The 21,703-nt window shown below is 43.1% G+C and overlaps 1 protein-coding gene across 2 annotated transcripts in view; it reads left to right on the top strand.

Annotated features, from left to right (window-relative positions):
- The first annotated feature begins 601 nt into the window (after positions 1-601).
- The window catches only part of PDYN (prodynorphin), a 140,130-nt gene continuing 119,028 nt past the window's right edge, over positions 602-21,703 (top strand). For both annotated transcript variants that reach the window (XM_056547448.1, XM_056547446.1), the window contains exon 1: positions 602-721. The gene's annotated coding sequence lies outside the window, so the exon portion shown is untranslated. The remainder of the gene's footprint in view (positions 722-21,703) is intronic.

The following is a 21,703-nucleotide window of genomic DNA, read 5'->3' as shown; positions in this document are numbered from 1 at the left end:
AACATTAATTACAAATGGGGGTTCCCGGTTAAACTGGTAGTATCATTTAAGGGTGACAATTTTGTGGTGAACTCTCCAGCTAAACTAATGGAATTATGTGAAAGATGGGATTTGTATCCAACCCAACAGGAACCCCATAATAGAAGTCCTTATCTACCTAAAGAAGGGACTGTGGTTAAACAAAAGATGGGTTAAAACTGGAATCAAGAGAGTATAAACTGATAGATGTAGTATTAGTAAGAATATTTGGTAAAAGGTAGACAGGGGAAAAGGTTAATAGAATTAAGGTAGAGAGTCACCGTCGATAGTTTTTTTTCTCTATTAATTTTCTCTTTTTGCCTCTTGTTTTCTACTGTGGAAAAATGATAGATATGTGTAATTGTTATTAGTTGTCTTTCTCTCCATCAGTAAGCCGGTATAGCTGGCACAGGAGTATGGCAGAAGGTGTAAGCCATACTTTCCACCAAGCGTTCTTTGGGACGCCATTTGTTAAGTTAGTATGTTTTGTGAAATGTCCAAGGAATAAAATTATTTCAAAGGACATAAGGGTTGTTTTGAATTGTATGTTTGTTTATGACTGCCTCCCCTTCCCCCCACCCAGAGTCACCTATGGGGAGTCTACACCAAAAATGAAGGATGGAATTGAACCCCATCGGGTATGTCATTGCGTGTGGTATCTTTGAACTGTAAAGGATTAAATTCCCCGATCAAGAGATCTAAGGTATGGAGCGAGGCGGTAGAACTTAAAGCTGACATAATGTGCTTACAAGAGACACATTTAGCAACAAAAGACACCTTTAGGTTGAACCACAAAATGTTCCCTGTAATTTATCAAGCTCCAGCCCCGAGTAAAAAGGGATTGGTGGCACTAATTATTAGTAAGTCAATACAACTAATAGACCCAGTGGTAGATATTGATAAGGAAGGAAGATATGTGAGCCTTAGGTGCCGGATCAGAGGGATCCATTATGTATTCATTGGAATATATGCTCCGAACCGTAACCAAAACCGATTTTTGAATACGGTTCTTTGCAGAACACCTTTTCCAGTCAATGATAGAGTTGTGATTATGGGGGATTTTAACCAAACCATCTGGCCTTCAGTAGATTCAACATCTAAAATACTAGGTAAGGAACCAACACCAATATCAAAGACCATTACAAAGTATGAATTATTTGACATTTGGAGGATCCAGCATCCCACGGAAAAAGACTTTACATATTACACACATGTACATAAAGTATAAACACGCATAGACTTTTTTCTTATTAACAGATCCCTCTTAGATTTAGTAGTAGCATCCGAAATAAAAACAATAACGTGGTCAGACCATGCCCCAATTATTTTGACATTAAAAGGTACTGGCTTAACTACACCAGTTAGGCCATGACGAGCTAGCTCTTATATTGTTAATAATGAAGAATATAGAAGATCACTGGCCTCTTTTATTGACTCCTTTTTTTAAACAAATTCAGGATCAGTTAACTCTGTCTCCATGCTCTGGTGTCCTTTTAAAGCAGCACTCAGAGGACAAATTATAAGTCTGACAGCTCATTATAAAAAAGATGATAGAGCCAAGAGAAGAGCACTAACGATGGAGTTGGCAGACCTCCATAGACAGAACAAAATTTCCTATAATAATTCCATAGCAACCCGTATATCAAGTATTGCCGCTGATCTACACAATATGGATTTATATAAACTAAACAGAGCTCTAATCAACAAGAAAACAGATACATACTATTTAGCTAACAGACCAGGAAGACACTTAGCTAGACAAACAAAAATTAATAAAAAAAAAGGGGAAAAATTACATATATAACTTTACATAATAATATTAGAATTTTTGACCCCAAAAGCCCCAATGCCTTCGCAGATTACTACGAGCAATTATATAATCTGAATAATAATCTAGAAACTATCCAACCCACTTCTGAAACAATAAATTACTTCTTAACTAAAATACCTTTACCACAACTCTCTGATAATCAAAGATTGAGTTTGGAGGCCTCATTTCAAGAAGAGGAAGTGTTGAAACAAATATATAAATTAAAATTAGCTAAATCTCCGGGGCCAGATGGCTTAATAGGTGAAATTTACAAAACACAAGCAATAAGGCTAGCACCAGTGGTTATGGAGCTTTGCAATTAAATCTTTAATACAGATACAGTGTTGAAAGAGATGTTGGAGGCCCAGATAATATTAATTCCAAAGGAGGGGAAAGATCTCACGATTACATCTAATTTTAGACCCATATCGCTGTTGAACGAAGATATAAAAATATATGCTAAGTTACTGGCAGCGAGATTGGGTCCGCTATTACCAGGCTTGATCCATGTAGATCAAGTAGGTTTTGTTAAAGGCAGACAATCATCAGATGGGACCCGACGCATATTGGACCTCATAGATTGGGTGGGGGGGCGGTCGGATGCCTTCTCTTCTGCTAGGATTGGACGCGGAGAAGGCATTCGACCGCATACATTGGGGCTATCTACGTTTGGTAATGGAGTTTAGTCTGTCACCGGCGGTCATTATGGCAATCATGGCCTTGTACACTGTTCCTAGTGCAAGGGTGCGGGCAGAGGGGGCAACCTCTAGGGCCTTTTCTATTTGTAATGGTACAAGGCAGGGATGCCCCTTGTCTCCCCTGCTTTTTGTTCTAGCAATGGAGCCATTGGCGGAGCAGATGAGGAGGTCGGGGGAAATACGGGGCATCCCAGTAGGTACAGGCACTGGAGATTATCGAATAAGTCTTTTTGCAGATGACATACTGATTTCATGTGTCGATCCACTTAAATCCTTAAAATCGATAGTAAAGATATTAGAGGAGTTTGGTAAAGTAAGTTTTTATAAACTTAACATGACAAAATCAGTGGCCCTCATGCTTAATATTGATAAAGTAACTAGAAGGTACTTGGGGGAAAAATATGCATTTATGTGGACAGAAGAAAATATAACTTACTTAGGTATAAAATTAGGGACTACACTACAGCACACGGGAAAACTAAATGTGGATTCACTGATATTCCAAATTAAACTGGATGTGGCAACCTATTCTAGACTACCGATCTCTTGGCTGGGGAGGATGTCAATAGTTAAAATGATGCTGCTGCCTAAGATTTTATATATCTTTCGCAATATGCCAATTAAGATACCCAAAAAGTCAATTATAACTCTCCAACAAATAATATTAAATTATATTTGGAAAAATAAGAAACCGAGAACCTCCGCTCAAATATTATATCGTCCAATTAAAGAGGGGGGACTAGGCTGCCCGAACCTTTTAAAGTATTATTATGCGTCTCTTTTAACCCAAGTCCAGAGATTATGGCATAATGAAGTAGGGATGCATTGGGTAGTCTTAGAAACCGAGCTGATGGGAGGTATACCCCCTAGGTTAGTTTTGTGGGTATCAACATGCTGAAAAACGCCAAAAAAGAGTGAAAAAACGCTGAAGGGCTAAAAAATAAAAAAAACGCCAAACTGAAAAAAGCAAAGTGGAAAAATAATTTAGCGATTTCTCAGTGATTTACAGCTAGGTTACAGCTTTTTTTGGCCGCAAAAACGCCATGGGGCAGAATTGGCGTTTTTCTTAGCGTTTCCCCCCCCCCCCCCCCCCAAAAAAAAAAAACTTAGCCTAACTCTGACATGTTCCTCTTATACCGTGGGTCAATGCTTTTAAAATTATAACCAAGGTTACGTGCTTTTCTGTTATTGTACTGCTTTAAAAAGAAAACCCCATTTTAGGGGTATTCCAGGATTTTTTTTTATTTGACTATGCTACAGGGGCTGTAACGTTAGTGTAGTTCATAATATAGTGTCTGTACCTGTGTGTGATGGTTTTCTCAGAATTCTTCTGTGATTTTCACCCCAATATTTATTTTTATCAGCATACAAAATTTTTCCAAGGTTGCAATGCGGCCGAGACCTGACTCACTAGTCAGCTGATGACAGGGAGCCTGTCTGCTTCAATGGGTGGAGGGATTGCTTGGTGGGAGAGAGATCAATCTGCAACTAATGCAACAGCTGTAGGCACCCTGATTGAAAACCACAGGTCTTTTGAATGGATGCAGCTCATTTATGTTTCAATGGGTGGGGTGGCTGATGTGTGGGAGGGAGGAAAATGGAATTGTGGGATTTGTAGTCAAAAAAAGAAAAGTCAAACAGGAAATACCAGTTCACAAAAAGCTAGCCACAGTATTATGGTAATCTCACAACATAGCCATTTAGCCCCAAGACAAGCACAGATCCTTCCTAAGCATGTCCATTACTGCCTGCCAGGTACGTACTAAAATCACCCTATGGTGGATAACCCCTTTAAAGGGGTACTTTATTGGAAAATTTGCCCCACAAATATTTTTTTTTTCTGGTTTCGCCCTAGATTTTGTGGTGAAATGATTGATGTCATTACAAAATAAAAAGTCCTCATATAGATCTGTAGGTGGAAAATTAAAAGCGTAATGATTTTTAGAAGGTGAGGAGGAAAAAATGAAAGTGCAAAAATTAAAAATGGCCCGGTCCTTAACCCCTCAATGACTCTTTTTCACCTTAACCCCTTAAGGACCCAAACCATTTTCATCTTAAGGACCCGGACATTTTTTGCACATCTGACCACTGTCACTTTAAGCATTAATAACTCTGAAATGCTTTTACTTTTCATTCTGATTCCGAGATTTGTTTTTTCGTGGCTTATCCTACTTTTATGTTAGTGGTAAAATTTCGTCGATACTTGCATCATTTCTTGGTGAAATTTTTTTTTTTATTATTTTTTTAAACTTTGAAGCTCTCTGCTTATAAGGAAAATGGACATCCCAAATAAATTATATATTGATTCACATATAATATGTCTACTTTATGTTTGCATCATAAAGTTGACATGTTTTTACTTTTGGAAGACATCAGAGGGCTTCAAAGTTCAGTAGCAATTTTCCAATTTTTCACAATCTTTTCAAAATCGAAATTTTTCAGGGACTAGTTCAGTTTTGAAGTGGATTTGAATGGCCTTCATATTAGAAATTATAAAAACTGCACCCCTCAAAGTATTCAAAATGACATTCAGAAAGTTTATTAACCCTTTAAGAGTTTTACAAGAATAGCAGCAAAGTGAAGGAGAAAATTCAAAATTTTCATTTTTTACACTCGCATGTTCTTGTAGACCCAGTTTCTGAATTTGTGAAAGGAGAGAAATCTTCCGAAAATTTGTAACTCAATTTCTCTCGAGTAAGGAAATACCGTATTTATCGGCGTATAACACGCACTTTTTAGGCTAAAATTTTTAGCCTAAAGTCTGTGTGCGTGTTATACGCCGATACCCCCCCAGGAAAGGCAGGGGGAGAGAGGCCGTCACTGCCCGCTTCTCTCCCCCTGCCTTTCCTGGGATCTAGAGCGCTGCTGTCGGCCCTTTTCACCCCCTGGTTATCGGCGCCGAGTCCGGTCCGCGCTGAGTCCGGTCCGCGCTGCTCCAGGCCTCCGTCGTGCGTCCCCGGCGTCATTGCTATGCGCTGAACGGCGCGGCGCATGACGTCAGAGCGCCGCGCCGTGCATAGCAACGACGCTGGGGACGCACGACGGAGGCCTGGAGCAGCGCGGACCGGACTCAGGTAATTATGCCACCGGGGATGGGGGGAGGCAACGGGGCAGCGGCGCCGGCAATGGGTGCCGCTGCCCCTTCTCTCCCTCTGGCTGTCGGCGCCGCTTCTCTCCCCCTGGCTATCGGCGCCGGCACCGATAGTCAGGGGGACAGAACGGGCAGCGGCGCCGATAACCAGGGGGTGAAAAGGGCCGACAGCAGCGCTCTAGACCCCAGGAAAGGCAGGGGGAGAGAAGCGGGCATCGACGGCCTCTCTCCCCCTGCCTTTCCTGGGGGTATATCGGGGTATACACACGCACACATGCACCCTCATTTTATCATGGATATTTGGGTAAAAAACTTTTTTTACCCAAATATCCTTGGTAAAATGAGGGTGCGTGTTATAGGCCGGTGCATGGTATACCCCGATAAATACGGTATCTCATATGTGTATGTCAAGTGCTCTGTGGGTGCACTACAAGGCTCAGAAGGGAAGGAGCGACAATTGGATTTTGGAGAGTGAGTTTTTCTGAAATGGTTTTTGGGGGGCATGTCACATTTAGGAAGCCCCTATGGTGCCAGAACAGCAAATAAAAAACCCACATGGCATACTATTTTGGAAACTAGACCCATCAGGGAACGTAACAAGGGGTAAAGTGAACCTTAATACCCCACAGGTGTTTGACGACTTTTCGTAAAATTTGGATGTGTAAATAATGTTGTTGTTTTTTTCACTAAAATGCTGGTTTTCCTCCAAATTTTACATTTTTACAAGGGGTAGAAGGAGAAAATGCCCCCCCCCAAATTTGTAACCCCATCTCTTCTGAGTATGGAAATACCCCATATGTGGACGTCAATTGCTCTGCTGGCGCACTACAATGCTCAGAAGAGAAGGAGCCACATTTGGCTTTTTAAAAGCAAATTTTGCTGAAATGGTTTTTGGGGGGCATGTCACATTTAGGAAGCCCCTATGGTGCCAGAACAGCAAAAAAAAACACACATGGCACACTATTTTGGAAAGTACACCCCTCAAGGCACGTAACATGGGGTGCAGTAAGCATTTACACCCCACTGGTGTTTGACAGATCTTTGGAACAGTGGGCTGTGCAAATGAAAAATAAAATATTTCATTTTCATGGACCACTGATTTAAAAATCTGTCAGACACCTGTGAAGTGTAAATGCTTACTGCACCCATTATTACATTCCGTGAAGGGTGTAGTTTCCAAAATGGGGTCACATGTGGGGAGGGGAGGGGCACTGTTCTGGCACTATGGGGGCTGTAAACATACATGGCCTTCAACTCCAGACACAATGGGGGATATTTATCAAAGTTGTCTATGTCCCGCATCAATATAGACCAAACTACAGAGGGTTAGTCTGGTCTATTGTGCACCTAATTTATCAAATGGCGCACAGCTCTTGATAAATTCTGTGCACAGACTGCATGATCTATGCTTTAGTCTATATTTAAACCTGCTCCAACATGGTCTGACATTTCGGCGTACTTTCAGCCTATGCGACTTGTCGCTGAAAAGTCGCTTTTGATAAATTCAGCACCAATGCATTTTTCAATGCATTTCAGTCTAAAATAGACTAGCATGCATCATGTTCTAAAAATCCTCTAGAGCAAAAGTCGCAGAAAAGTCGCACATATTTAGACTGCGACTTTCTGTGCGACAAATTTAGACAAGAAAAAACAGTCTAAATCCTTTGATAAATCTCCCCCAATGTCTCCAAAAGCCCAATGGCGCTCCTTCTCTTCTGAGCATTGTAGTTCGCCCGCAGAGCACTTTACATCCAAATATGGGGTATGTTCTTACTCAGAAGAAATGGGGTTACAAATGATGGGGGGCTTTTTTCCTATTACCCCTTGTGAAAATGAAAAATGTAAGATAACACCAGCATTTTTGTGAAAAAATAAAAAAAAAATTTTTTCACGTCCAACACCTGTGGGGTGTTAAGGCTCACTATACCCCTTTATTGTGTTTATGTCAGAACCTCTGTAACAATCAGTAACCCCTTGCAAATCACCTCAAATGTACATGGTGCGCTCTCATTCCTGAGCCTTGTGCGCCCGCAGAGCATTTTACGTCCACATATGGTGTATATCCTTACTAAGGAGAAATTGCGTTACAAATTTTTGGGGTCTTTTTTTCCTTTTACCTCTTACCTATTTACAATAACCTGCTGGAGTAGACCCCAACCTTAACTTTTCATAAGGAGTAAAAGGAGAAAAAGCCACCAAATATTTGTAACGGAATTTCTCTCGAGTACAGAAATACCCCATATGTGGCCCTAAACTGTTGCCTTGAAATACGACAGGGCTCCAAAGTGAGAGAGCACCATGCGCATTTGAGGCCTAAACTAGGGACTTGCATGTTGGGCATAGGGGTATTCTATGCCAGTGATTCCCAAACAGTGTGCCTCCAGCTGTTGCTAAACTCTCAGCATGCCTGGACAGTCAGTGGCTGTCCGGAAATACTGGGGGTTGTTGTTTTGCAACAGCTGGAGGCTCTGTTTTGGAAACACTGCCTTCCCAGATGTTTTTCATTTTTATTGGAGGGGGTGGGGGGAGACTGTGTAGGGGTATGTGGGTATGTGTATATGTAGTGTTTTTCACTTTTTATTTTGTGTAAGTGTAGTGTAGTATAGTGTTTTTGGGGTACATTCGCACTGGCAGGGGTACACAGCGAGTTTCCTGCTGGGAGTTTGAGCTGCAGCGGAAAATTTGCTGCATCTCAAACTTGCAGCAAGAAACTCACTGTAAACCCCCGCCCGTGTGAATGTACCCTGTACATTCACATGGGGGGGGGGGGGGGGGGGGGGGCAAACCTCCAGCTGTTGCAAAACTACAACTTCCAGCATGCTCTTTGGTTGTAAGTGCATGCTGGGGGTTGTAGTTATGCAACAGCTGGAGGCACACTGGTTACAAAACACTGAGAGTTTGTTACTTAACTCAGTGTTTCGCAACCAGTGTGCCTCCAGCTGTTGCAAAAGTACAACTTCCAGCATGTACGGACAGCAAAAGGGCATGCTGGGAGTTGTAGTATGCAACAGCTGGAGGCACACTGGTTGCGAAACACTGAGTTAGGTAACAAACTCTGTGTTTTGCAACCAGTGTGCCTTTTAGCTGTTGCAAAAACAACAACTCTCAGCATGCAGTGACAGTTGAAGGGCATGCTGGGGGTTGTAGTTATGCAACAACTGGATGCACACAGGTTGGGAAACACTGAGTTAAGTAACAAACTCTAAGTGTTTTGCAACCAGTGTGCCTACAGCTGTTGCATAACTATGACTCCCAACATGCCCTTTGGCCCTGGTTGCAAAACACAGAGTTTGTTACTTAACTCAGTGTTTCCCAACCAGTGTGCCTCCAGCTGTTGCAAAACTACAACTCCCAGCATGCACGGACAGCCAAAGTGCATGCTGGGAGTTGTAGTTTTGCAACAGCTGGAGGCTCCCCTAACCCCCCCCCCCCCAATGTACAGGGTACATTCACATGGGCGGGGGTTTACAGTGAGTTTTAAGCTGCAAGTTTGAGATGCAGCAAATTTTCCACTGCAGCTCATGCATGGTCTGTCAGTGCATGCTGGAAGTTATAGTTTTGCAACAGCTGGAGGCACACGGGTTGGGAAACACTGAGTTAGGAAAAAGACAATGTTTCCCAACCAGTGTGCCTCCAGTTGTTGCAAAACTACAACTCTCAGCTTGCACGGACAGCCAAAGGGCATGTTGGGAGTTGTAGTTATGCAACAGCTGGAGGAACACTGGTTGCAAAACACTGAGCTGGTTGCAACCTGTGTGCCTTCAGCTATTGCAAAACTACAACTCCCAGCATGCATGGTCTGTCAGTCCTCCAGATGTTGCAAAACTACAACTCCCAGCATGCCCAGACAGGCTTTGGCTTTCTGGGATGCTTTTACTTTGGGATGCTTTTATTTTTCATTCTGATTCCGAGATTGTTTTTTCATGACATATTGTACTTTATGTTGGTGGTAAATTTTTGTCAATAATTGCATCATTTCTTTGTGAAAAATTCCAAAATTTGATGAACATTTTGAAAATGTTGCATTGTTTTTTACTTTGAAACTCTCTGCTTATAAGGAAAAAGGATATACCAAATAAATTATATATTGATTCACATATACAATATGTCTATTTTTGCATCATAAAGTTGACATGTTTTTACTTTTGGAAGACATCAGAGGGCTTCAAAGTTCAGCAGCAATTTTCAAATTTTTCACAACATTTTCAAAATCGGAATTTTTCAAGCACCAGTTCAGTTTTGAAGTGGATTTGAGGGGCCTTCATATTCAAAATACCCCATAAATTACCCCATTATAAAAACTGCACCCCCAAAGTATTCAAAATGACATTCAGAAAATATGTTAACCCTGTGTTTCACAGGAATAGCAGCAAAGTGAAGGAGAAAATTAATCATCTTCATTTTTTACACTCGCATGTTCTTGTAGACCCAGTTTTTGAATTTTTACAAGGGGTAAAAGGAGAGAAATCACCCTAAAATTTGTAACCCAATTTATCTCGAGTATGTAAAGTGCTCTGTGGGTGCACTAGAGGGCTCAGAAGGGAAGGAGCGACAATGGGATTTTGGAGAGTGAGTTTTTCTGAAATGGTTTTTGTGGACATGTCACATTTAGTAAGCCCCTAAAAAAACTACACCCCTCAAGGAACGTAACAAGGGGTACAGTGAGCCTTAACACCCCACAGGTGTTTGACGACTTTTCGTTAAAATCAGATGTGTAAATAATTTTTTTTTTCACTAAAATGCTGGTTTTTCCCCAACTTTTTCATTTTTACAAGGGGTAATAGGAGAAAATGACCCCCCAAATTTGTAACCCCATTTCTTCTGAGTATGGAAATACCCCATGTGTGGACATCAAGTGCTCTGCTGGCGCACTAAAATGCCATTGAGCTTTTGGAGAGAGAATTTGGTTGGAATAGAAGACGGGGGCCTTGTGCGTTTACAATGCCCCCGGGGTGCCAGAACAGTAGACCCCCCACATGTGACCCCATTTTGGAAACTACACCCCTCACAGAATTTAATAAGGGGTGCAGTGAGCATTTACACCCCCCACTGGCGTTTGATAGATCTTTGGAACAGTAGGCTGTACAAATGAAAAATTACATTTTTTATTTTCACGGACCACTGTTCCAAATATCTGTGGGGTGTAAATGCTCACGGCACCCCTTATTACATTACGTGAGGGGTGTAATTTCCAAAATGGGGTCACATGTGGGTTGGTCCATTGTTCTGGAACCATGGGGGCTTTGTAAACGCACATGGCCTTCAATTCCGGACAAATTTTCTCTCCAAAAGCCCAATGGCGCTCCTTCTCTTCTGAGCATTGTAGTTCGCCCGCAGAGCACTTTACATCCACATATGGGGTATGTTCTTACTCAGAAGAAATGGGGTTACAAATTTTGGGAGGATTTCTTTTCCTATTTTCCCTTGTGAAAATGAAAAATTTAGGGTAACACCAGCATTTTAGTAAAATATTTTTTTTTTTCATTTTCACATGATAATTCGTTAAACACCTGTGGGGTGTTAAGGCTCACTATACCCCTTGTTACCTTCTGTGAGGGGTGTAGTTTACAAAATGGGGTCACATGTGGGTATTTATTTTTTTGCATTTATGTCAGAACTGCTGTTAAATCAGCCACCTCTGTGTAAATCACCAATTGAGGCCTCAAATGTACATAGTGCACTCTCACTCCTGAGCCTAGTTGTGCGCCCACAGAGCATTTTACGCCCACATATGGGGTATTTCCATACTCAAGAGAAATTACCTTACTACTTTTGGGGGTCTTTTTTTCCTTTTACCTCTTGTGAAAATAAAAAGTATGGGGCAACATCAGCATGTTAGTGTAAAAATTTTTTCTTTTTTCACACTAACAGGCTGGTGTAGACCCCAACTTTTCCTTTTCATAAGGGGTAAAAGGAGAAAAAGCCCTCTCAAAATTTGTAACTCAATTGCTCCCGAGTACGGAAATACCCCATATGTGGCCCTAAACTGTTTCCTTGAAATACGACAGGGCTCTGAAGTGAGAGAGGACTAAATTAGGGATTGCATTCGGGTGGACATAGGGGTATGTCAGTGGCTGTCCGGAAATGCTGGGAGTTGTTGTTTTGCAACAGCTGGAGGCTCCGTTTTGGAAACACTTGCGTACAATATGTTTTTCATTTTTATTGGGGGGGGGGGGGCCGTGTAAGGGGGTTTATATGTAGTGTTTTACCCTTTATTATGTGTTAGTGTAGTGCAGTGTTTTTTGGGTACATTCACACAGGTGGGGGTTTACGGTGAGTCTCCCGCTAGGAGTTTGCGCTGTGGCGGAAAATTTGCCGCAGCTCAAACTTGAAGCAGGAAACTGTAATTGTAATTGTAAACCCGCCCGTGTGAATGTACCCTGTAAATTCACATGAGGGGGGACACACCTCCAGCTGTTGCAAAACTACAACTGCCAGCATGTACTGACAGACGGTGCATGCTGGGAGTTTTACTTTTGCAACAGCTGGAGGCACACTGGTTGGAAAAACTTCAGTTAGTTTCTGTTACTTAACTCAGTATTTTCCAACCAGTGTGCCTGCAGCTGTTGCAAAACTACAACTCCCAGCATCTACTGATCGCTGAAGGGCATGCTGGGAGATGTAGTTATACAACAGCTGGAGGTACGCAACTACAATTCCCAGCATGGCGAGACAGCTGTTCGCTGTTCGTGCATGCTGGGAGTTGTAGTTTTGCAAGATTTAGAGGGCCACGGTTTAGAAACCGCCGCACAGTGATCTCCAAACTGTGGCCCTCCAGATGTTGCAAAACTACAAATCCCAGCATGCCCAAACAGCTGTCGGGGCATGCTGGGAGTTGTAGTTTTGCAACATATGGAGGGCTACAGTTTAGAGACCACTGTATAGTGGTCTCCAAACTGTAGCCCTCCAGATGTTGCTAGGCAACAGCTCACCGGCTTCTGTAGTCAGCAGGATCGCCACATGCCACATCAGGGAGAGGATCCCCGCCGCTGCCGATCGCCGCAGGTAAGGGACCTCCGCCGCCGGTCACAGTACAGTTCCCCCGTTCTGCCCTGACTACCATGGGTGGGCAGAATGGGGGAACCGAACTTTAACCTCCCCGCCCCGGATCTACTATTGGTCGGTTGCTTCGGTCTATGTGCCGGGATGCCTGCTGAATGATTTCAGCAGGCATCCCGATCCGGTCCCCACCCGGCGAGCGGCGGGGACCGGAGAAATGCAGGGCGTACCTATTTTGACCACCTATAACTTTTTCATTTTTCCATATACAGGGCTGTATGAGGACTCATATTGTGCACCGTGATCTGTAGTTTTTATCGGTACTTTTGCATATATGTAACTTTTTAGTTGCTTTCTAATAATTTTTTTTCGAATCTGGTATGTGTCTCTAAGTGGTAATACCTCTGACACGCTTTTACTTAGCGACGCGATTCTGAGAGTTTTTTGTGACATATTGTACTTTATATTAGTGGTAAATCTTTGTTGATTCACGCAGCATTTTTTGTGAAAAACTCCAAACTATTGTGAAAAATTGGAAAACTTCTGGCGTTTAAAAAAAAAATTATTTTTTATTTAATTTACTGTATTGTAAAAATTATGTAATTTTTATTCTGTGGTTCGGTACGATTATGGCGATACCCAATTTATATAACTTTTTATGTTCTTCCTTTTTTTTTTTAACAAAATCCTTTTTTCCCCTTTTTAGTGTTGTCATGTTCTGACAGCCATAAGTTTTTATTTTTCGTCCAACCGCATTGTGTGAGGGCTTATTTTGGATAAATATGGAGCTATAACAGCTTATCCCACGCCGACATCCTCCTGCCGGAAGCTCACACTATGTGAGCAAGATGAGAGGTAAGGCTCCTTTCACACTAAGAGTATTCATCGGTTATTAAACCTACATTTTCTGTGTAAAAACAGATGTATAATAATGGATGAAATAACGGGTGCTAACGGCTGAATAAAGTCCGTCAAAATAACGGGCATATTCATCTGTTAAGACCCGTTATAACATCCGTCATGTACGGCCATTTTAACACCTCTGCCTACAGACAGTGTGATTTAATATAAGAACAGTGAAGGAGTCACACCACACAAAAACAAAAGTTTTAGATTTTTAGAAAAAACTGATTTTTCAAAAATGAGATTAGTCATAAATGAGTCCCTATAGAACCAAAAAGGAAAAGAAACCACTTGAAAGCGGACCATGTATAGACTAAAATGAATTTTATTTAGAATAATTCAAAGACATATAAAAATGCACACACAGCGTGGACAAACAAAAGTGGGAACCAGGGAGCAGGGGGAGACAAAGAAGGAGGTAAAAAATATATGTATATATAGTCCAAGTGTGCTTAACAGTGGAGCAAAAAGACAGGTATATCAGAGTGAGATGAAGAAGATATATATACACATAAGGCACATATCAGGGCAACATTGCCTCATAAATATAATAAATATGCACTTGTCAATTGCAGTGCAACTCACATAATTAAAGTGCCAACAGCGTACAAAGTAAATAGATAAGACCAATATATTTAAAAACGCACACAAAACGGATCGCAAAGAGAGCCCCATGTATAGTGGCATAAATCAAACCTAAATCAACCTGGTAAATGATAAAAGAAAATTAAAACAAGGAATAACTAAATTAAAAACAAAGGAAGGAAGGTATGTAGAAGAGAATAAAGGGCTGGCCGACTGCCTTAATGAATACTTCTGTTCAGCTTTTACAGAAGGAAAAGGACCTCAATTAGGGAGGAAGACTAATGAATCGTTTGATGCATGTGTCTTTACAGAGGAAGAGGTTCTACGTTTGCTGTCTAAAGTGAAGACGAATAAGTCACAGGGGCCTGATGGGATACACCCAAAATTATTAAAAGAGCTTAGTGTTGAGCTAGGAAAACGTTAACAGATTTATTTAACCAATCACTGGTAACAGGAGTCGTCCCGGAAGATTGGAAATTAGCAAATGTTGTGCCCATTCACAAGAAAGGTAGTAGGGAGGAATCATGTACCTATAGGCCAGTAAGTCTGACATCAATAGTGGGGAAATTAATGGAAATCCTACTAAAGGATAGGATGGTGGAACATCTAAAATCCCATGGATTGCAAGATGAAAAACAACGTGGATTTACTTCAGGGAGATCATGTCAAACAAATCATGTTGATTTTTTTAAATTTGGTGACTAAAATAATAGATGGCGGATGGGCAGTAGACATCGCATATCTAGATTTTAGTAAGGCTTTTGACACTGTCCAACACAGAAGACTTATCAATAAACTGCAGTCATTGAGCTTGGACTCCCATATTGTTGAGTGGATTAGGCAGTGGCTGAGTGACAGACGACAGAGGGTTGTAGTCAATGGAGAATATTCAGAGCAAGGTCTTGTTACTAGTGGGGTACCTCAGGGATCTGTACTGGGACCAATTTGTTTAATATCTTCATTAGTGATATTCAAGAAGGTCTCGATGGTAAGGTATGTCTTTTTGCTGATGACACAAAGATATGTAACAGGGTTGATGTTCCTGGAGGGACACGCCAAATGGAAAAGGATTTAGAAAAACTAAAAGAATGGTCAGAACTTTGGCAACTGAAATTTATTGTGGATAAGTGCAAGATAATGCACCTGGGGCGTGAAAACCCACGGGCAGAATATAGAATATTTGACACAGTCCTGAGCTCAGTATCTGAGGAAAGGGATTTAGGAGTAATTATTTCAGAAGACTTAAAGGTAGGAAGACAATGTAATAGAGCAGCAGGAAACGCTAGCAGAATGCTTGGATGTATAGGGAGAGGTATAAGCAGTAGATAGAGAAAAATGCTCATCCCGCTGTACAGAACACTGGTGACTGTACAGTCTGTCCCATGATGGGAGTAGTAGTAGTCCCCCAGCACTGCAGGAGTCTGCTGATGTCACGTCTTCTGAGCATGTTCAGAAGTAATAACGGATATTATAAACCAGGTGCAAACGGATGACATAAAGGCTCATCCATTTGCCATAAACTCCAATGTTAAAAATAACGGCCATTAATTTACCCGTTTCTTGTGATGGAAGAAAAATTAGTGCATGTGCCATTTTTTCTTCCATCACAAATAACGGCCCTAATTCATGACGGGCTATAACGGGTCATAACGGATAATCAAAAAATCCCATAGACTATAATGGGATTTGGTAACGGCCGTTTAACATCCGTTTTTAAGACTTTTCTAACGGAAGTTTATAACGGGTCTTTTAACAGAGCAACTTTATAGTGTGAAAGGGGCCTAAGATACAAAGCTCTTTAAAAAAAAATTAAGAGCAGGGGGGTGATAGGAGTAGTTAGGGAACATAGCCTGAATTAGTTTAGAAAAGTTTATTTAGTTGCAGGTACTCTTTAAGTCCCCAGAGGGGACTAGTAATAGCAATTAAAAGATTGTTATAAATAATAAGTGATATCAGTGATCTACACTGCTCAAAAAAATAAAGGGAACACTAAGATAACGCATCCTAGATCTGAATGAACTAATCGTATGAAATACTTTACATAGTTGAATGTGTTGACAACAAAATCACACAAAAATTATCAATGGAAATCAAATTTATCAACCAATGGAGGTCTGGATATGGAGTCACACTCAAAATCAAAGTGGAAAACCACACTACAGGCTGATCCAAAATGAGGCTCAATATTGTGTGTGGCCTCCACATGCCCGTATGACCTCTCTACAACGCCTGGGCATGCTCCTGATGAGGTGGTGGATGGTCTCCTGAGGGATGTTCTCCCAGACCTGGACTAAAGCATCCGCCAACTCCTGGACTGTCTGGTGGATGGAGCGAGACATGATGTCACAGATGTGCTCAATCGGATTAAGGTCTGGGGAACGGGCGGGCCAATCCATAGCATCAATGCCTTCCTCTTGCAGGAACTGCTGACACACTCCAGCCACATGAGGTCTAGCATTGTCTTGCGTTATTAGGAACCCAGGTCCAACCGCACCAGCATATGGTCTGAGGATCTCATCTCGGTACCTAATGGCAGTCAGGCTACCTCTGGCAAGCACATGGAGGGCTGTGCGGCCCACCAAAGAAATACCACCTCACACCATTACTGACCCACCGCCAAACCAGTCATGCTGGAGGATGTTGTGGGCAGCAGAAAGTTCTCCACGGCGTCTCAAGACTCTGTCACATCTGTCACATGTGCTCAGTGTGAACCTGCTTTCATCTGTGAAGAACACAGGGCGCCAGTGGCGAATTTCCCATTCTTGGTGTTGCTGCACGGTGTTGGGCTGTAAGCACAACCCCCACCTGTGGATGTCGGGCCCTCATACCACCCTCATGAAGTCTGTTTCTGACCATTTGAGTGGACACATGCACATTTGTGGCCTGCTGGAGGTCATTTTGCAGGGCTCTGACAGTGCTCCTCCTTGCACAAAGGCGGAGGTAGCGGTCCTGCTGCTGGGTTGTTGCCCTCCTACAGCCTCCTCCTCGTCTCCTGATGTACTGGCCTATCTCATGGTAGCGCATCCATGCTCTGGACACAACGCTGACAGACACAGCAAACCTTCTTGCCACAGCTCGCATTGATGTGCCATCCTGGATGAGCTGCACTACCTGAGCCACTTGTGTGGGTTGTAGACTCTGTCTCATGCTACCACTAGAGTGAAAGTACTGCCAGCATTCAAAAGTGACCAAAACATCAGCCAGGAAGCATAGGAACTGAGAAGTGGTCTGTGGTCACCACCTGCAGAACCACTTCTTAATTGGGGGTGTCTTGCTCATTGCCTATAATTTCCACCTGTTGTCTGTTCCATTTGCACAACAGCATGTGAAATTGATTGTCAATCAATGTTGCTTCCTGAGTGGACAGTGTGATTTCACAGAAGTGTGATTGACTTGGAGTTACATTATGATGTTTGAGTGTTCCCTTTATTTTTTTGAGCAGTGTACTTCTATGGTCGGCCAGAAGGATTGGCAGAGCCGGTCGTGAAGCAGGTGAGTGGATCACTTGTGGCCATCTTGACTCATCAGACCCCTAGTGATCGTGCTGTGGGTGATCGAAGGAGTCTCTGTAAGCCCCCTGAAATTCTTCAGGTGTTGTGATCACTATTGATCATGGCATCTGAAAGGTTAATGATCGCTGATCTTCGCCATTAGTAGCAGGTCCCATGATTCTGATAGCAGGTCTAGAAGGCAAGCACAACTCTTGCATCTTCCTTATAGTTTGGATGGGATTCAGGACCTACATGTACGTCCTGGTGCACCAAGTACCAGGTAGCCAGGGCATATAGGTATGTCCCGTGTCTTCTGGGGAATAAACTATATAAGAAAGTTGCAGAACTTTAAATTTAGTATATACTACTTTTCCCACCTATGCACATATGGAGAAAAAGGTCCTTCCTGTATGATCCATTAAACAAGATGGAAACCAGTTATCCTGTGGGAAACAGAATGCATTTTCTCACAGTAGATATAGTGAAGTTTTCCCCCCCCCTATTAAACAGTTAACAGCACGTCTCATGAGGGAACTCGTCTCAAAAAACAGGCATATACTGTATATACACACATACATAAGTAAAATTCAAAAAAAGGGCAGGAACAGAACATGGCAGGGGTCAGATATGACATCATTACGGCAGCAGGGGTCATACTGGGAGCCGCAGCTAGAGAGCCTGCTCCTCAGTATACAGATTGCAAGATTTAATAATTGAAGGATTAAAATGTAATCAATGGATTAAATAAATGAAATAAAATGTCAAGTGTCCGCAGTCCAAATGTTTGTGTCCGCAGTGTAGCAGAAGAAAATATGTTGATGTATTAATGATGGTTTAGTAATACATGTGAAAACATGTTAGTAGTTTATATGATGAACAAGGGCCAGCGGGTGGGGAAAGTCGGGATGTCGACATTCGGGTTGGGACAGGAGATGGGCAATAAGGGGGAAAAAGGAAGAGGAACAGATGGATGAAAAGTGTATTGTATATGAGAACATGTTTATTTAGTTAACGGAGGCCGGCTAGTGAGAAGAGTCAGGATACGGACATTCAGGTAGGGACATACAACAGGCAATGAGGGGGGAAATAAGGGAGGAGGAAAAGACAGTTGGATAAAGAGGTATTAATAGCGGCTGTCCTAGCATGCTGGGAATTGTAGTTTGGCTATCCGGGTATGCTTGGAGTCAGTGCTGCCATCAGAAATTTTGGGGCCCCTTACACAGCTTGTAGTCATTATTATTGAATAAAAACTGAGCTGTACACAGGTGCTGCAGACCATATAAGTGATAACAGTTACATACTCACAGGGGGTGTCTTTTCTGAGTCGTTAGCTTTTCTCTTTCTTCTCCATCTGTCCTGGATCATCTTAAAGGTGTCTCCCGACCACAACTTGTCTCTACCGAATCTGCCAGACAAACATTTTAGGCTCCTCACCACAGCAAAATCCTCACCTCTATACAAACCCCCTATATTTATTACACAGCCCCATATAGTAGTCCCCTCTGTGCTCCTGTATAATATTAGGCCTTAACATTGCCCTCTCACACATGGCCCTCATACACAATAATGCCCCCTCACATTGCCTCCATATATAATAATGCTCCCTCACATTGCCCCCATATATAAAAAATGCCCCCTCACATGGCCCCGATACATAATCATGCCCCATACATAATAATGCCCTCCCACATTTCCCACATATATATTAATGCCCCCTTAGGCTGGGTTCACATTACTTTTTACCAATACAGGACCGTATACGGCTGGGGGGAGCTAAAACCAGGCGCTACTGTATCCCAGCCATATGCGGCCCGTATGTAATGTATTTCAATGAGCCGACCGGAGTGAAACACTGACTCTGGTCGGCTCATTTTTGCCCCTTATGCGGTTTTGCCACCGGATCTAAAACCGTGGTATACCACGGTTTTCGGTCCGTGGGAAAACCGTATATATGGGGCAAAAATAAGCCAACCGGAGTCAGCGTTTCACTCCGGACGGCTCATTGAAATACATTACATACGGGCCACATATGGCTGGGATACGGGAACACCCAATTTCAGCTCCCCCCAGCCCTATACGGTCCCGTATTGTGAAAAACATAATGTGAACCTAAGAATCCTAAGGATAGGGGATAAGTTTGAGATCGCGGGGGGTCCGACCACTGGGGCCCCCTGCAATCTCTCTGTACGGGGGCCAGGCTCTCCGGCCAGATAGCGGGTGTCGACCACCACACGAAGCGGCAGCTGGCACGCCCCCTCAATACATCTCTATGGCAGAGCCGGAGATTGCCGAAGGCAGCGCTTCGGCTCTGCCATACAGTTGTATTGAGGGGGCGTGTCGATGCCGATTGGTGCGGAGGTCGACACGCCCCCTTCCCGTGGGCTGTCGGGGCTCCGTACAGGAGATCGCAGGGGGCCCCAGCGGTCGGACCCCCGCGATCTGCAACTTATCCCCTATCCTTAGGATAAGGGATAAGTTGTTCACCACTGGGTTCACCACTGGATATCTCCTTTAAAGGCGCACTCAGTGTTTAAAGTTGTGGTTGCTTGGGTGCCTCCCCCCTTCACCTGGGCCCAGTCACAGGGGGTGCGATGGTGCATGCTGGTGAAGGGTGTGGTTATGCACATGCAGGGACCATGCCAGCATCAGTCCCGGCATGTGACAGCCCTAGGGCCCAAGGCCCCCCTGGGTGCCCGGGCTCCTTACTGGGGTACCAGCTGTACCCTCCAGATAGTGACCCTACTGGGAGTTCTACTTTTGCGACAGCTGGAGGCACAATGGTTGGGAAACACTGGCCTTTACTGATGTGTGACTTGTGGGAAAATCAGTGCAAAATCTGTATTTAAGGTTTATATTATAAGGATAGGTTTCCACCTAGGTTTTTTTCTGGCATTTTTTGGAAAACTGCCCCTGCGATTTTGAGCCAAAGTCAGAAGTGTATTCAAAAGGAATGTGTGGTGACCACAGGGCGCTGCAGTATGTAGCAGGGTCTGGTGGTATTAACACTGGGGGCAAGATGTTGTTAACCTCTTAGTGTTCGTGACGCCAGGATGAAGTTGTTTCTGTATAAAAACCACCGACAACCAGCCCAGAAACAGTATACAATAAAGGAATGTCCACGGTAACTGGAACTTTTACTTGGAATATTGAGGAAACAGTCTTTTACAGTAATGCAGTTTCCACAGAGGCAACCGGGACACAGGATACCTGGCAGGCTTGCTTGGACTTGTATTTATGAGGATATTTAGGCAGGCCACTGTGCTACTAATATATTCCTTAGCTGAGTAGTAGTCACTGGATTTGTAGAGAGAATTGGAACTCACATTTTAGAAGTGGCTGCCGTTCCTTAGGCTTTGGTCTATATGCAATTGTGCAGGAATTTATGCTGCTTTAGTGTACGGGATGAGAAGCAGAAACTAAGAGAGCTAACTGAGAGACTACAGCCCCTTATATACTAGGGGGCTGGACTAAAGCCCATTGGTTGCTAATGCCCGGGGTTCCTGTGCCCGTGGAACTCTGGGTGTATCACATGACAGTAGGTCACATGACCAAGGAAGGTCCTATACATTTGATACAAACTGTACAACTTTACACATATGAACAATAGATACACATAACGAATGTACATTGCATTTATATGAGACAACAAGGGGGGAGCCCTGCAGGAGAGCCCTATGGACCTAAGGGACTCTTCCTGAGGGGACTAAGGATGGTACAGGACTAGCTCCTGTACCGGGATACCGCAAATGGAAGATATAAAAGAAGAACCTATAATTCCCCTTCCTCATGCATCCACTTCTGGCTTTGGCACAAAAACTGCAGTCTTTGTGCAGAGATGCCTTGAGGCTCCATCAGGCGCCAGGGCTGTGGCGAGACTGGTACCTAAGCACCCATATAGCTATGCCCCTGGACCTATAATTGTTCAGCATGGTAAGGACCACAGTGTAGAACCACCTGGTCCCTTTACCTTATAAAAGCTCTGCCACACCTCTCAATTTACTGTTAATGCCAGAGTTACCTATGGGCCCTGGTTCTGAATGCTGTGTCTGCACCCCCATGTTCATCCAGAAACCGTGTAATCAGCTGCGGAGGTGCACAATTCATTACA

Source organism: Hyla sarda, chromosome 12 (genome assembly GCF_029499605.1).
Source record: "Hyla sarda isolate aHylSar1 chromosome 12, aHylSar1.hap1, whole genome shotgun sequence".
Taxonomy (NCBI): Eukaryota; Metazoa; Chordata; class Amphibia; order Anura; family Hylidae; genus Hyla; species Hyla sarda.
This window is presented reverse-complemented; position numbering and strand designations above follow the sequence as displayed.